The sequence below is a fragment of the Crotalus tigris genome, unplaced genomic scaffold, assembly GCF_016545835.1.
Source record: "Crotalus tigris isolate CLP2741 ecotype Arizona unplaced genomic scaffold, ASM1654583v1 scf7180000024415.1033897, whole genome shotgun sequence".
NCBI classification, from domain to species: domain Eukaryota; kingdom Metazoa; phylum Chordata; class Lepidosauria; order Squamata; family Viperidae; genus Crotalus; species Crotalus tigris.
The window spans coordinates 690001-703885 of NW_024100581.1; the positions used below are offsets into that span (position 1 = coordinate 690001).

General features: G+C 42.2%; 1 protein-coding gene and 1 long non-coding RNA gene across 7 annotated transcripts in view; one reads left to right on the forward strand and one right to left on the reverse strand.

Annotated features, from left to right (window-relative positions):
* Window positions 1-13885, reverse strand: part of ANOS1 (anosmin 1) — a 395256-nt gene that overhangs the window by 300627 nt on the left and 80744 nt on the right. The window lies entirely within an intron of this gene.
* Window positions 1234-6984, forward strand: LOC120301937. The gene is made up of 3 exons (XR_005555070.1): window positions 1234-1438; window positions 4615-4748; window positions 6489-6984. It is a non-coding gene; the product is annotated as an uncharacterized LOC120301937 (long non-coding RNA).

Here is a 13885-nt window from a genome sequence, read left to right on the forward strand (position 1 = left end):
TGGTGGACCGGAAGGAAAGAGAGGGGGAAGCATTTTATGCACATGTGCGCATGCAAACGGAGCCACAAGCACTCACAAGGCAAACGGAGTGGTGCTAGCACCCGTGTGACATTTGCTAGCACTGCCCAGTTTTACCTGCATGGGCGCTCGTACCACCCCATTTGCACGGTGCCCCCTTTTCACTGTGTGGCGCCCCGTTTGCATACTGGCAGTGGTGCTAGCATGCACTGGCCAGCCTGTTCCATGGCCTAGTGGCCAGTAGGCCATGGCCAGGTAGTGGGCCATGGCCCACAGATTGGGGACCTCTGATTTAGACAGCTTTTTTAGGGCTTTGAGCTACAGATTTGCTGGGGACTTATTTTCCATGAAGGTTCTGATCAGCAACATAACAACACCCTTATTAATCAAATACAACTTTCTTAGACAAATGATAGGAAAGGGGAAAATAGAAATTACATTAATCAGATGTCAGTGAGTATATGTGTTTCTTCAATTCAAAGTACAGTAAATCTAGCAATAATGAAGTGAGTAGGGTCACCCCAAACCCTGGAACATATGGTTTTGATGTGATTTGCTCCATGTGGTTCTCATTTTTAGCCAGCATACCACAAGCTGGCCAATAACTATTTTTGCCTCATGCATTAATTATAAATCAAAGCATTAATTATTCATTCTTCTGGGAAAAAGAAGTCTACTGTTTTTACAAAAATTGCAGAAGGCATGCTAGTCTGTGAAGAAATACACTGTATATATTTTAATCTCATGAGCCTAGCTGAAACTTGGCTACACTGAAAACTGGTCTTAACCAGAATTTACTGATATGATAGTAAGTTTAGAGACAACCCCTAGGAACTAACAACCATAATAGGTAATTCGTAAATAAGGGCAGGGGGCAATAGAATTAGAGTAGTGGGAGATGTAATCAGGGGCGGAGATAATGTATTCACTTTAGAAGCTTTGGATAGGTTGTGACGACATGATTAAAGTCTGATTACTAAGCCAATGAAGAAGAGGTGGATAAATTCGTAATTGCAATGGAGAATATAAAGAATGAATATTGAAGATTTCAGGTGTGTCCACGTGTGCTTGCATGCACAAGAAGCACCCCATTTGCAAAGGAGTACAAATAAATTACCATTGTTTTCTCTTAGAGGCTTTGGCTGGTGATTGTTTGTTTCAACTAGACAATGAATCCCACAACTTGGGGGCTCTACCGGGACTCTCCAGACAGCTACAGGAGGCACCGAGCAAACACCAACTGGGAAGACATGTCCCATTGATTTAAATGGTCCTATGTTATGGATGATTGGTGAGTCCTGTGTGCCTGTGGAATCCAGAATGGAGTTTAAGAGAAAGCAATCATAAGGGAAAAGTCCTGGGGGAATTATATAGTGGGCACTGAAGCGCTGCAACTGGGCAACTCTGTGCACAGACCAAGGTAAGAAAATTTGGACTTAAGTATTGCTTTGACAGTTGGGATATATAGCTCTATGTGCTGGGGCCAGGTTGATGGGAAGTGTGTCATGCTTCGAGCACGAGTTGGTGTGAAGTCCTGGAGGGGGGCAGAACAGGTGGTTTAGTTAAACTTTGGAGAGATTATGGTTGCTAGCATGGAAAACTGGGTGGGTAAGAAGTGCTGTGGAGGGGAGATGGGATCTCCTCTGAACATTCCGCCAGATAGTCCATTGAGAGCAATGTTGAAGAACTGGGACTATAATAATAAAACCAGGACTAAAAGTAAAGAAAGAATGATTCAACATTGTTGCTTTGAGTGGCCAAGAAATCCTATTAAGGGCACTAGTGTATTTGGGCCAAAATATGGAAGTTTTGAAGATTGGCTATGTCAAGCATTAAACATATATGTTAACAATAAAAGTAATACAACTGGAGAATCAGAGTATGCTGCTTGTGGCAGTATACTTGTGGTTAAAGAGAAAAAGAAGGAGGAGGAAGAGGGGGATTGTATGAAAACCCAGTGGGACCCCTTGGACAATCTACCTCCTCCATATAATCCACAAGCCGTGGCTGTGGAGGGAAACATTCCAAATCCCAATGTCCAGGGAACCCCAGTGGAAAAATCTATTAGAGAAATAAGGGAGGAATTACATCCAAATTTGTGGGGGGAAATACGACAGTATAAAGAGGATGTAAAACAGCTTCCCTCCCTGATGGAGGTAAAGATAGAGATGTAAGAAGAAGGAGAGTTGTGAGTGAGGAATGTTTGTTTCCTCTTATGGAGGTGCTGAATGGAGAGAATGCAACTGGAAATGCTAGAATAAGTTGGTTAATACTCAGTTGAGCAGCCAAGAAGTGAGAAGTTTTAAAAAGGATTTGATACCATTAGTGGAAGACCCAATTGGGGTGGTAGAACAGATGGATAACTTTTTGGGATCTAATATCTATACTTGGGATGAATTGACTGCTATATTAAATGTTTTGTTTAGTGGTGAAGAGAGAAATGTGATCAGGAAAGATACTATTAGATACTGGGAGAGGAAACACCCTCCAGGAAATAATAATGTACCTGGAGATCAGAAGTATCCTCTACAAAGACTTGATTGGCAGAACAATAATGAACTGAAGACAGATGCAGGATTTAAGAGAAATTGTTGTAGAAGGAATTAAGGAGGCAGTACCAAGGAATCAGAATATTAATAAGGCTTTTGATTTAAGGCAAGAAAAGGACAAGGCTCCAAGTGCTGTCTTACAGAGATTAAAAGACCAAATGAGAAAATACTCTGGAATAGATCCAGATAGTCCAACAGAAGAAGGGATTTTAAAAGTAAATTTTGTGACCCACTCCTGGCCAGATATTAAAAAATAATAATAATACAGAAATCAGATGTGTGGGCTGAAAAAAATCAATGGCAGATCTTTTGTCAGAAGCTCAAAATGTATATGTAAGGAGAGAAGATGAAAAACAGAAACAAAAAGCAAAAATTATGGTATCCACCATGGACCAAATATTTGGAAGGTCCATTGGAAGAGAGAGGGAGAGGTTTTATCCCAAAAAGGGTAGATTTAGAGGAAGTCAAAATAGAGGACGAGGAATTCTACCCAAATGGGGACCAAATAAGCTGGAACCAGCCAGACCAGCTCTTAAGTGCTTTGGCTGTGGATAAACTGCACACTTTAAGCAAGATTGTCCAGTCCAGAAAAAGGAGGAAGAATTATTCTCCCTCATCCAATCTGAGGAGGGAGATTAGGGGGGTCAGGGGCTTCTGAGATTAAAACCCCAAGAGCTTCTGATAAATTTAAAGGTGGGGCTGGAAAATGAAGAAATATTTCTTCATTTTCCAGCCCCACCTTTATATTTATCAGATACTGGAGCTTCCTGCACGTCCTTAATAAACAAACCAAAGGGCTTAACCCTGTCCCCTGAGACAATCAGTCTCTGGAGTGAAAGGGGAAGTGTCAGAATCCAATTATATTTCATCTTTAGTTATCAAATATAGAAAACCCCAATTCTGCCTTCTCTGGATTCTGCCATAAGAGGGAGAGAAGGGGGAGAACAAAGGGGCTTTATGGCCCTCACTTCCTTCAGTATACTTCTAAGGAACTGAATGTGTGTATTGCAAAAGAACTAACCATAAGAATGGGGCCGTTTTCCTTTCATGTAGTTTCTTTGAAGTCTCCATCCAGCCGAGCAGTAATGAAAAGGGGGGTGGACGTGTAATGCCTGAGACTGTCGCTGAAAGAGGGGGTTGATTGGGTGGGGCTACTGGGGAACCCCTTAAAACCTTGAATGGGAGAGCTTGGACCCCAAGTCCTGTCTAGCATGCCTGCAACCATTTTCTCTTAATAAAGGATTCCTGTTGGAAGAATTATTCCAAGAGTTCTGTCTTCTTAAGATGCCAAGTGGGGTGGGTCCTTACATTAGACAGGACTTGCAAAATTAATCCACCTGGAAGGGAGACCCTTGCTGGGGGATTTTGCAAAAATTTACCATGTCAGACAATGGAGCAAGAGAGGGGGAAAACTCCCTGGAAAGAGAGCCGCTGACCAAATTGGAACCTTGCCAGATGTTGGGATCCGAGAGGTCAGATTCCTCAGGAGAAGAAGTGGTGGAGACACGGGACCACAAGCCTCGCTGGTCAATGGACGTTGGAAAGAAAAGTGAGTGGGGAAAGGAATCAAGAAAGGTGACTGTGGAGGAATTTGCACATGCAGCAAACTGCCATGCATTGCCCCCCACAAACTTCATAACCTTTTGATACCCTTTGTCCCAAGGAAGCAGCCAAAAGATCACCCCCGTTTTGACTTAATATCTTACCTACCTAAATAATAAGTTCCCCCTTATCTCTTCCTGTCTTTATCTCTTCTTGTCTTTATCAGTTCTTTCTCCTTTTCTAATTTACCTGTATTTGTTTTACCTGCTCTCAACAGGTAATGTGTTACTAGAAAATAATTGCTTATATAAAGGAATTTTTCAATTACTTTATGTCAACAGCTAAAGATTAAACTTCTAAATGTAAAATGTCAGCAGTTAATGGTAAAGCCTATGTATGTAAAAAGTATATAAGAAACAATAAACTCAGAGTTTGTCAAGCTGTGTGAAGATGTGTCATGCAGCTTCAAACCTCTGCCCAAGACATGCCTGAGTCTTTTTCTTAGCATCGTTACAAATGGCGCCTTGAACTGGGACATCCCCTTCCGAAGGAAAGCAGCAACCAACATATTTACAGTCGTCTGGAACAGACCCCTTGGTGCACCTTCTCGTCTTCTCGTCCTGCGAGATTTCTCAAACTGTAAGTATGGGCTGCGATATATCTCACTATCAGCAAAAGCATGTAAGGGTGTTAAAGTTTCTCTTACACAAATCGGGCATGACCATGCCTGAAAGGGAGCTTAGGAAGCTGGTGGGTGAAATAGGAAAAAACTGTCCTTGGTATCCTGAAAGGGGGACACTCTAACTTAAGGATTGGGAAAGAATAGGTAACACCCTTCATCAGGAACCCCGAGCTTCAGTGGATGTTTTGCATTGTTGGCATCAATGTCGCCATGCAGTGGAAAAATATGGAGCTGATGCAGTACAATTAAGTTCTACTTCCTCTCCAGGTTTTAATCATGAAAAGGTTTCAGTTCCATCAGCTCCTATATCTTCCATGATAGATGTAACACCTTCAGAGCAAAAGAATTCTAGATCTTATGTTTCTATTCGCCATGTATTAGAAAATCAAATGGCGAAAGGAGAGGGAGATATGCAGGAAATAGCAGATACGCTCTCAGTTTGTCCTGTACATTTGACTGGGCAGGTAGATGAGAATGGAGCCCCAGTGGTTGAATATCGACCACTTTCTTATGCAATCTTAACAGAATTGCGTAAGGGTATAAGAGATACTGGGTTAGGTAGTTCATATGTGCAAGGTATGTTAGAAGCAACAATGAGGAATCATGTTTTGGTACCAGAAGATTGGAAAACAACAATTCGTATGTTATTAACACCAGCTCAGTATGTGGTATGGGATAGTGAGTTTAGACATCAATGTGCATTAAGAGCAGCAACTTTTGGAGGTGCTTACCTCCCAGAGCAGTTATATGGCTCTGGTGATTACACTCCAGTGGATGCACAAATTGTCTTGCCTATAGCTACTCTTCAAATATCCTCTGAATGTGCTTACAAAGCTTTTGGAAAAGTTCCTATAACTGGGAAACCATCTCAAGCATTTTCAAATATTCGTCAAAAGGCAAATGAACCATATGCAGATTTTATTAACCATCTGCAAGATGCCTTGAGATGACAAATTGATAATCCTGATACCCAAGCTGAATTGCTTATGAAATTGGCTAAAGAAAATGCCACCTCTGAATGTAAACGGGCCATTATTGGATTGGGAGCTCAACCAGATTTAGCAGAAATGATAAAAGCGTGTCAGGATATTGGGACTGTTTCTTTTCAAACTAATCTCTTAGCTGCAGCTCTTACAAAACCTCAGGGGAAATGTTATAATTGTGGTAAAATTGGACACTTTAAACAGGATTGCAGAAATCCTGGGGGAGGAAAGTATGCCTCCCGACCATTTAAAAATAATGCTGGGAGACGTCCAAAAACAAAATGCCCTAAGTGTAATAAGGGATTTCATTGGGCTAATGAATGTAGGTCGGAAAACTTCAAAGCGGGCCGGTCTCTGGCCCCGGTCCAAACAGAGACCCTTCAGTAATTCCATCAACAATTAACAATAGCCCTGCTGCCAATAGAGGGAGTGCTGGGATAGATTTAACTATCCAACAAGAAGTGTGTTTCAAATTTCCAGGAGAAGTACAAGTAGTTCCTTCACAACTTTCTGGACCTCTCCCTTCTGGATATGTTGGATTAATTTTGCCTCGCTCTAGCATGGGAAAAAAGGGAATTTTTGTAATACCTGGAGTAATTGATTCTGACTATACAGGTGTCATCTTTATTCAATTATGGACTAACATGCCACATACTTTGCCAAGTAATACTAGTCCTGCACAATTACTCCATTTGCCCTATTTTGTCCCTGCAGGGGGTCGTGATAGGGATCGAGGGGACGGCAGGTTTGGTTCCACAGATCCTGTTGTAATTGCATTAACCACCCCAATCACCACCCAAAGACCCCGTCAGACAGTCTTTTTTCAGGGTAAGCCTTTGGAGGGCATAATTGATACAGGGGCCGATGTTTCAGTAATTTCAGCTAAAGATTGGCCTGCATCTTGGCCCACTGACCCATGCCCTAGTGTCTGGGGTGTAGGAGGGCGACAAGGTGCACGACAAAGTACACAATTTCTTTCTGCAAGTCTTCCTAATTCTATTGTAACTGTTCAACTTCATCCTTTCATTCTTGACATTCATGTCAACCTTTGGGGACGAGACTTGCTTAGTAAATGGGGGGCTACCGTCATCTTCGATGAATAAAGTGTCTGCCTTACCCTTAACTTGGTTAACTACTACCCCTGTTTGGGTGGAACAATGGCCTCTTCCTCTGTACAAATTACAGGCCTTAAAAATTCTTGTTCAAGAACAATTACAAGCCAAACACATTGCCCCTTCCACTAGTCCATGGAACACTCCAGTTTTTGTTATCAAAAAAAAAAAGTGGCAACTGGAGATTATTACACGATCTCAGATCCGTTAATTCATGTATTCAGCCTATGGGAGCTTTGCAATGTGGCACCCCCAATCCAAATTTAATTCCACAGGATCATCAATTGATGATCATAGATCTGAAAGATTGTTTTTTCTCCATACCTCTGTGCATGGCAGACAGAGAAAAATTTGCTTTTACAGTACCAGCTATAAATCACACTGAACCCACTTGCCGATACCATTGGACTGTATTACCACAAGGAATGTTGAACAGTCCCACTTTGTGTCAATATTTTGTAGCCAATGCTTTGGCTCCTTTTCGTAAGCGTCATCCAACAGCATTAATATATCATTATATGGATGACATTCTTATAGGAGCCCCTTCCATCCCATCTTATTGGCTTTCTGAACTTCAAGTAGATTTAGCCAATAGTGGACTCCAGATAGCCCCTGAAAAGGTATAGCTTTGCTCACCATATGTGTACTTAGGACACAAACTCCTCCAAAGTTATTCAAGTCCTAATATTCCACAGTTCTCTTTACCTTCTTCTATTTCGCTGGTTAAGTTACAACAAATTTTGGGCACTATTAATTGGGTAAGATCTTATTTTTGCTTACCTACAGGTCTGTTAAGCCCCTTATTTGAGTTACTCACCCAGGGCAAATCCCCTGCAGATGTAATCTCCATTCCTTCGTCAGTGCAAAGTGTTATTAAACAAATTAATTCAATTATAAGAACTAAATTTGTTGACTGTATTCCTGTTCTTAATTCTCCACTAACTTTATTAATCCTCCCCACTGAGGAATTACCTACAGCAGTCCTTTCTGCTATAAAGAACAATCAAGTTTATTTATTGAGTGGCTCTATCTACCTAACACTCCTTCCCATAATGTCTTACATATTTTTCTTGCTATATCAGATTTAATAGTACAAGGCCGTTTGCGGGCTCTTCAACGCACTGGCACAGACTTGGTGGATATTTGTATCTCTGTTGCTAAATCTAATTTTGAATTTGCATTTCAGACATGTCAAGCTTTACAAATTGCTTTGATAGACTATGTAGGAAAAATTTCCTATCATTTACCTAAAGACCCTCGCTTTACATTCTTAATGACTTCCTCTTTTCGCATTTTTTCTATGCTTTCAAATCAGCCTTTATCTGATGCTATTACTGTATTTTCTGATGGTGGCAAGACTAGAGGAGCAATCACATATCGAGATGAATCAACAGTGAAATGGCACACTCTTTACACAGCTGTGCAACCCACACCGCAACGATCGGAACTTGCTGCTGTTATTCTTGCTTTTTATACTTTTGCTCAAAAACCATTTAATCTCATTTCTGACTCTCACTATGTCTATCAACTTATTGTTAATTTACCTGGTGCTTATGTAACACCCAGACTAGATGCTAATTTATTATCTTTATTTTTAACTTTGAAGCATTTATTACAGGATCGTACTCATCCATATTTTGTTTCACACATTCGAAGTCATTCCTCTTTACCTGGACCTCTCTCTGAAGATAATGCTCAAGCAGATGCTGCTGTTCACATCCTATCCACTTTGTTTTCTGATCCCTTTTATAGTCACTCTTTTTTTCATCAAAATACTCATGGCCTCGCACAATCCTGCCATATTCCTCTAAGCCAAGCAAAACAAATAATTTCTGCTTGTCCTCAATGTGCAGGTCTATCCCCTATAGGAGACACAGGTGTTAACCCACGTGGTTTAGAAGCCAATCAATTATGGCAAATGGATGTTACTCACGTTCCATCTCTAGCCCTTTGGAAATATCTCCATGTTTCAATTGACACATTTTCTGGTGCTATTTGGGCAACACCCCAACGGGGAGAAACCTCTAATCACGTCATTTCCCATCTTATGGTTGCTATTACGGCTTTGGGGAAACCAGCTGTTATAAAAACAGATAATGGCCCAGCTTACACTTCCACCACCTTCCTACAGTTTTGTACTACATGGAATATTCTTCTTCGTCATGGCCTTCCCTATAATTCTACTGGCCAAGCTATTGTGGAACGAGCCAATCGTTCAATTAAAGAATGTTTACTTAAACAATTAAAAAAGGAGGGATCAAGGGTACCTAATTTGGCATGGATAACTCGTCAAGTCAATAAAGTCTTAATAACTTTAAACCAGCTAAATATTTCTTTTCAAAACACTATTGCCTACCAGCGTCACTTTCAGCAGAAAGCTGTGCTTCCTAATCCATTGGTATATTATCAGCAATTGCCTGATAAAACCTGGCTAGGTCCAATTCCTTTACTAACTTGGGGGTGAGGCTATGCTCTGTGCTTGCTCCTACAGGCCCTCTCTGGATTCCAGCCCAGTGTGTGCAACCATCCAAAGATGTCATGGCATCAAGTCCAGAACCCAATACTGGAAATGAAGCAGGTGACTCTTCAGACAGCACAACATCCCTTTCGCTCTTGCCATTGCAGTCAGCCAACGACCTGGGGCGATGTGAAGAACCTAACATCCAAAGTGCAGGAGGTTCTGAGACAACAGGGAAAAGAACCTACACCAGAGAATTTATACACTGCCATATTTGTGGTTTTGACTGCAAATTCCTTAGTCATTCTTTGCCTCTCTTTCCTTCTTAATTGCTGCGTGAGGGCTGAAGCTCTCCCACCTCATCCTTTAGAATCACGGATGAAATATAATATTTGGGTGCAATTAGCTAATGTAACACAAGTGACAGACTTTTGTATTTCTGAATCATATGACATGGAAAATCTACTCTCTACCTGTCTTATACCTGTGTGTGTCCCAGCTTCAGTTTTAAAAAATTATACTGGTTTAAGCAATTTTCTATCAGACAAAGAGTTTCATTATGCAACTATGTCAAGCTGGGGTCATGCCTCTTATATGTTACCCCTTGATGCTGTTGTTTTGCATACACCAATTGTAGCTGTGCCTACAAATCTTACTTGTGCAAAAATTGTCAATTGTACTACTTCACCTAAAAAACCTCATTGTATACAGGTCAGTGAAGGGATTTTAAATTGTACCTCCTTTAAAGAGGTATCCTTTAATTTTGCACATATATGGTTGCAAAAGGGATGGTTCTTTACCTGCAGGAAAGAGACATTTAATTACATTCCTGCCAATGTAAGTACAACACACTGTTGCCTTAGTAGACTCACCACGTTTTTGCCAACAAAAACAGAACTTAACATATCCAGTTCAAAACGTCATAGAAGATCAGTAACCCTGGACGATACTTGTGATTCTTCTAGAACCCTCCTCAATAAAGCAGAATACAATGCCTTAGCTATTTCATTAGTAGGGGTACCAGCACTTGCTGTCCGAGCTCATGTAAATTTAAATTCTCTTGCATGTAATTTAGCAAAGACCATTAATGCGACCTCCTTAGCTTTATCTGCTATTAATCAAGAGCTAATAGAACTTCGTAAAGCTATTTTACAAAATCGTGCTGCAATTGATTATCTGTTGCTCCGGCAACATCTGGGATGTGAAGTACTCGAAGGAATGTGTTGTTTCAATCTTTCTGATCAATCTGGCGTTATTCAAAAGCAAATTAATGTTTTACATAACTTGGCTTCTGATTTAAAAATTGATACCTTAGGAAATTGGTGGAGTGCTCTATGGTCATGGCTTCCCATTGGCCTTCTTGGAAAGATGGTTCACTATCTCATTATAATAGTTGCTATCCTTATCACTGTTGTTGTTTATTTCAATGTCTTTTTTCTTTACTTAATAAGATGTCTTGCAATCTTCCATACTACTAAGCTAAGAGCCACTAACTACTCCTGCTTAAGATGTCTTCATTAATAAAATAGAAAAAGGTGGGATGTGGAGGAATTTGCACATGCAGCAAACTGCCATGCATTGCCCCCCACAAACCTCATACCCTTTTGATACCCTTTGTCCCAAGGAAGCAGCCAAAAGATCACCCCCCTTTTGACTTAATATCTTACCTACCTAAATAATAAGTTCTCCCTTATCTCTTCCTGTCTTTATCTCTTCTTGTCTTTATCAGTTCTTTCTCCTTTTCTAATTTACCTGTATTTGTTTTACCTGCTCTCAACAGGTAATGTGTTACTAGAAAATAATTGCTTATATGAAAGAATTTTTCAATTACTTTATGTCAACAGCTAAAGATTAAACTTCTAAATGTAAAATGTCAGCAGTTAATGGTAAAGCCTATATATGTAAAAAGTATATAAGAAATAATAAACTCAGAGTTTGTCAAGCTGTGTGAAGATGTGTCATGCAGCTTCAAACCTCTGCCCAAGACATGCCTGAGTCTTTTTCTTAGCATCGTTACAGGGGACCCTGAGACGGGGGACCAAGCAACCAGAATGGAAGCAGGAGATGGAGAAATCCCTGCACGCAAGTGAAGAGGGAGAAAGCTGGGCACTGTACTCAGACTGGATCCTAGAGAAAGCTATTGACCTGATGAAGAGAACTCTCAGCTCCCTAGGAGAGGAGAATCCTGAGCCCTACGGCCGCCCCAGCTCCTGGAGCCGCAAAGGTAGAGACACCGAGGGGGACGTGGAACCTGCAACCCCGGGGACATCTGCTGATCCAGTAGTCCCCACCCCCTACCGGACCACAGATAGCAATCTGGACGGAAGACACTACCACCAACAACAATGGAGGTACCGATCCATTCCAAGACGTCCACCGTTGGAGGTGAAATTCAAAGGGGAGCCAACACGCTTGGGGTTTTTCCTAACCCAAGTCCTCAGCTACATGGAGGAATACGGGCAGGACATTCCCAGCGACAAAGCCCGCATCCGGATCGTGCAATCTGCCCTGGATGGACCGGCTGCAGATTGGGGGGTGAACTTGCATGACTCCAATGCCCCAGAACTCAGTAACTTCAACCGTTTCATGTCCTCTTTGAGAAGACGATTTGAAGACCCCCTGGCTGATCGCAAAGCCCGTGAAAGGATAAAAATGATGAGGCAAGGCAAATGCCCAGTGGCTGAATATACACAAGAATTCCGGGCCATTGCCAGCAAACTGAATTGGCCAGAAGACATCCTCCTTAGCCATTTCAAAGACGGACTAAATTATGATCTATATGACACTTGCCTGCCCCGAGGGGACCCACACCAACTTGAGGAATGGTACGTCTTGGCAGAGGAAGCAGAGATAGACATATTGAAGAGACACCGCCGAGGAAAACAATGGAGCCGCCCCCCGCCTGAGCTGAAACACGAACTGGTGAAATCATCGGCTACAGCCAAGAAGCAAATGGGGTGTTTCAAGTGCAGAAGAGAAGGGCATCGAGCTGTAGAATGCCGCCCAAAGGCCCCCCAGCACAACCCAGACAGATCCCCAATCAACAAATCCAGAAAGTCTTCAGCTAAGCCAAAAGAAACTGCCATGAGAATGATGGAAATTGCGGAACCCCCCACTTCTGCTCACCAAGGAGAAAGAACTCCAGCCTACACCACAGGGCCGGTGGATGCCTCAGATGACAGCTCAGAGGGCGAACCCCTGGTAAGTGGACACATCACACCCATCCTCAAGACAGTGACTATATTAATTCCCCCCCCATACCCAAAGCTGTGAAGGTGAAAGCCTTAATAGACTCTGGCTGCACCCGCTGCCTCATTAGCCCAACACTAGTGGGTAATCTGGGCATCCCATCGAGGAGACTGCAACAACCAATCTCATTTGGCCAGTTAGATGGATCCATAGCAGGGAGGGGTGCCAGGTACCCTAGCCACTCTATCAATACACCTCTCCCTGGGCAAACATGAAGAGGACATAATGTTTGTGGTGACCCCAGGCATGGAATGCCCAATGATTCTAGGGATGGACTGGTTGAAAAAATGGAACCCCTGGGTAAATTGGAGGACGACAGAAATCAAATTCCCGAAGGGGGACCCTATGGACTTAAAACCCCAAGGGAGGCTACCAGAATCAAGAATAGAAAAAGCATCCATAGGAGAGGAAAAAAGATTAACAGAAATACCAGAGGAATATAGAGACCTTGCTGAAGTTTTCAGTGAGGAGAGGGCAAATGAGCTCCCCCCCCACCGACCCACAGACTGTGCCATTGAATTCAAGCCTGGGGCAAAACTCCCGAAGCCCAGATTATACTCCATGAGCCCAAAGGAGAATGAGGAAATGGAAAGATTTATAAAAAAAAACCTGGAGAGAGGTTTCATTGAGCCAGCCAAGCCTAAAGTGGCTGCCCCGGTCCTTTTTAGAGAGAAGAAGGATGGCTCTTTACGTTTATGCGTGGATTATAGGGCCCTGAATACAATCGGTGAAAGCAACCTATACCCTCTGCCTCTCATGAAAGACATGCTGTCACACCTATCGAAAGGGAAAAATTTTTCTAAACTAGACCTAAGGGAAGCTTACTATCACGTGAGAATTAAGGAAGGGGATGAATGGAAGACTGCATTTAACTGCCCCATGGGGTGCTATCAATTCAAAGTCTTGCCATTTGGATTACAAGGGGGCCCTGCAGTCTTTATGCAATTAATCCATGACGTTCTAAGGGAGCACCTGTTTAAGGGGGTCCTTGTTTACTTGGACGACATTCTTATCTTTACTGAAACAAAAGAGGAACACGTCAACCTTGTCAGGGCGGTTTTAAAGAAGCTGCGAGCCGCCCACCTATATGCCAAACTCTCAAAATGCAAATTCCACCAGGAAAGGATAGACTACCTAGGCTATCGCATATCCCCACAGGGCATTGAAATGGACCCAGAGAAGGTCAGAGCAGTATTAGATTGGGCACCACCCCGCACAAGAAAGCAACTACAAAGTTTCCTGGGCTTTGCAAATTTTTACCGCCAATTCATCCCCTCATTTGCACAGATAGC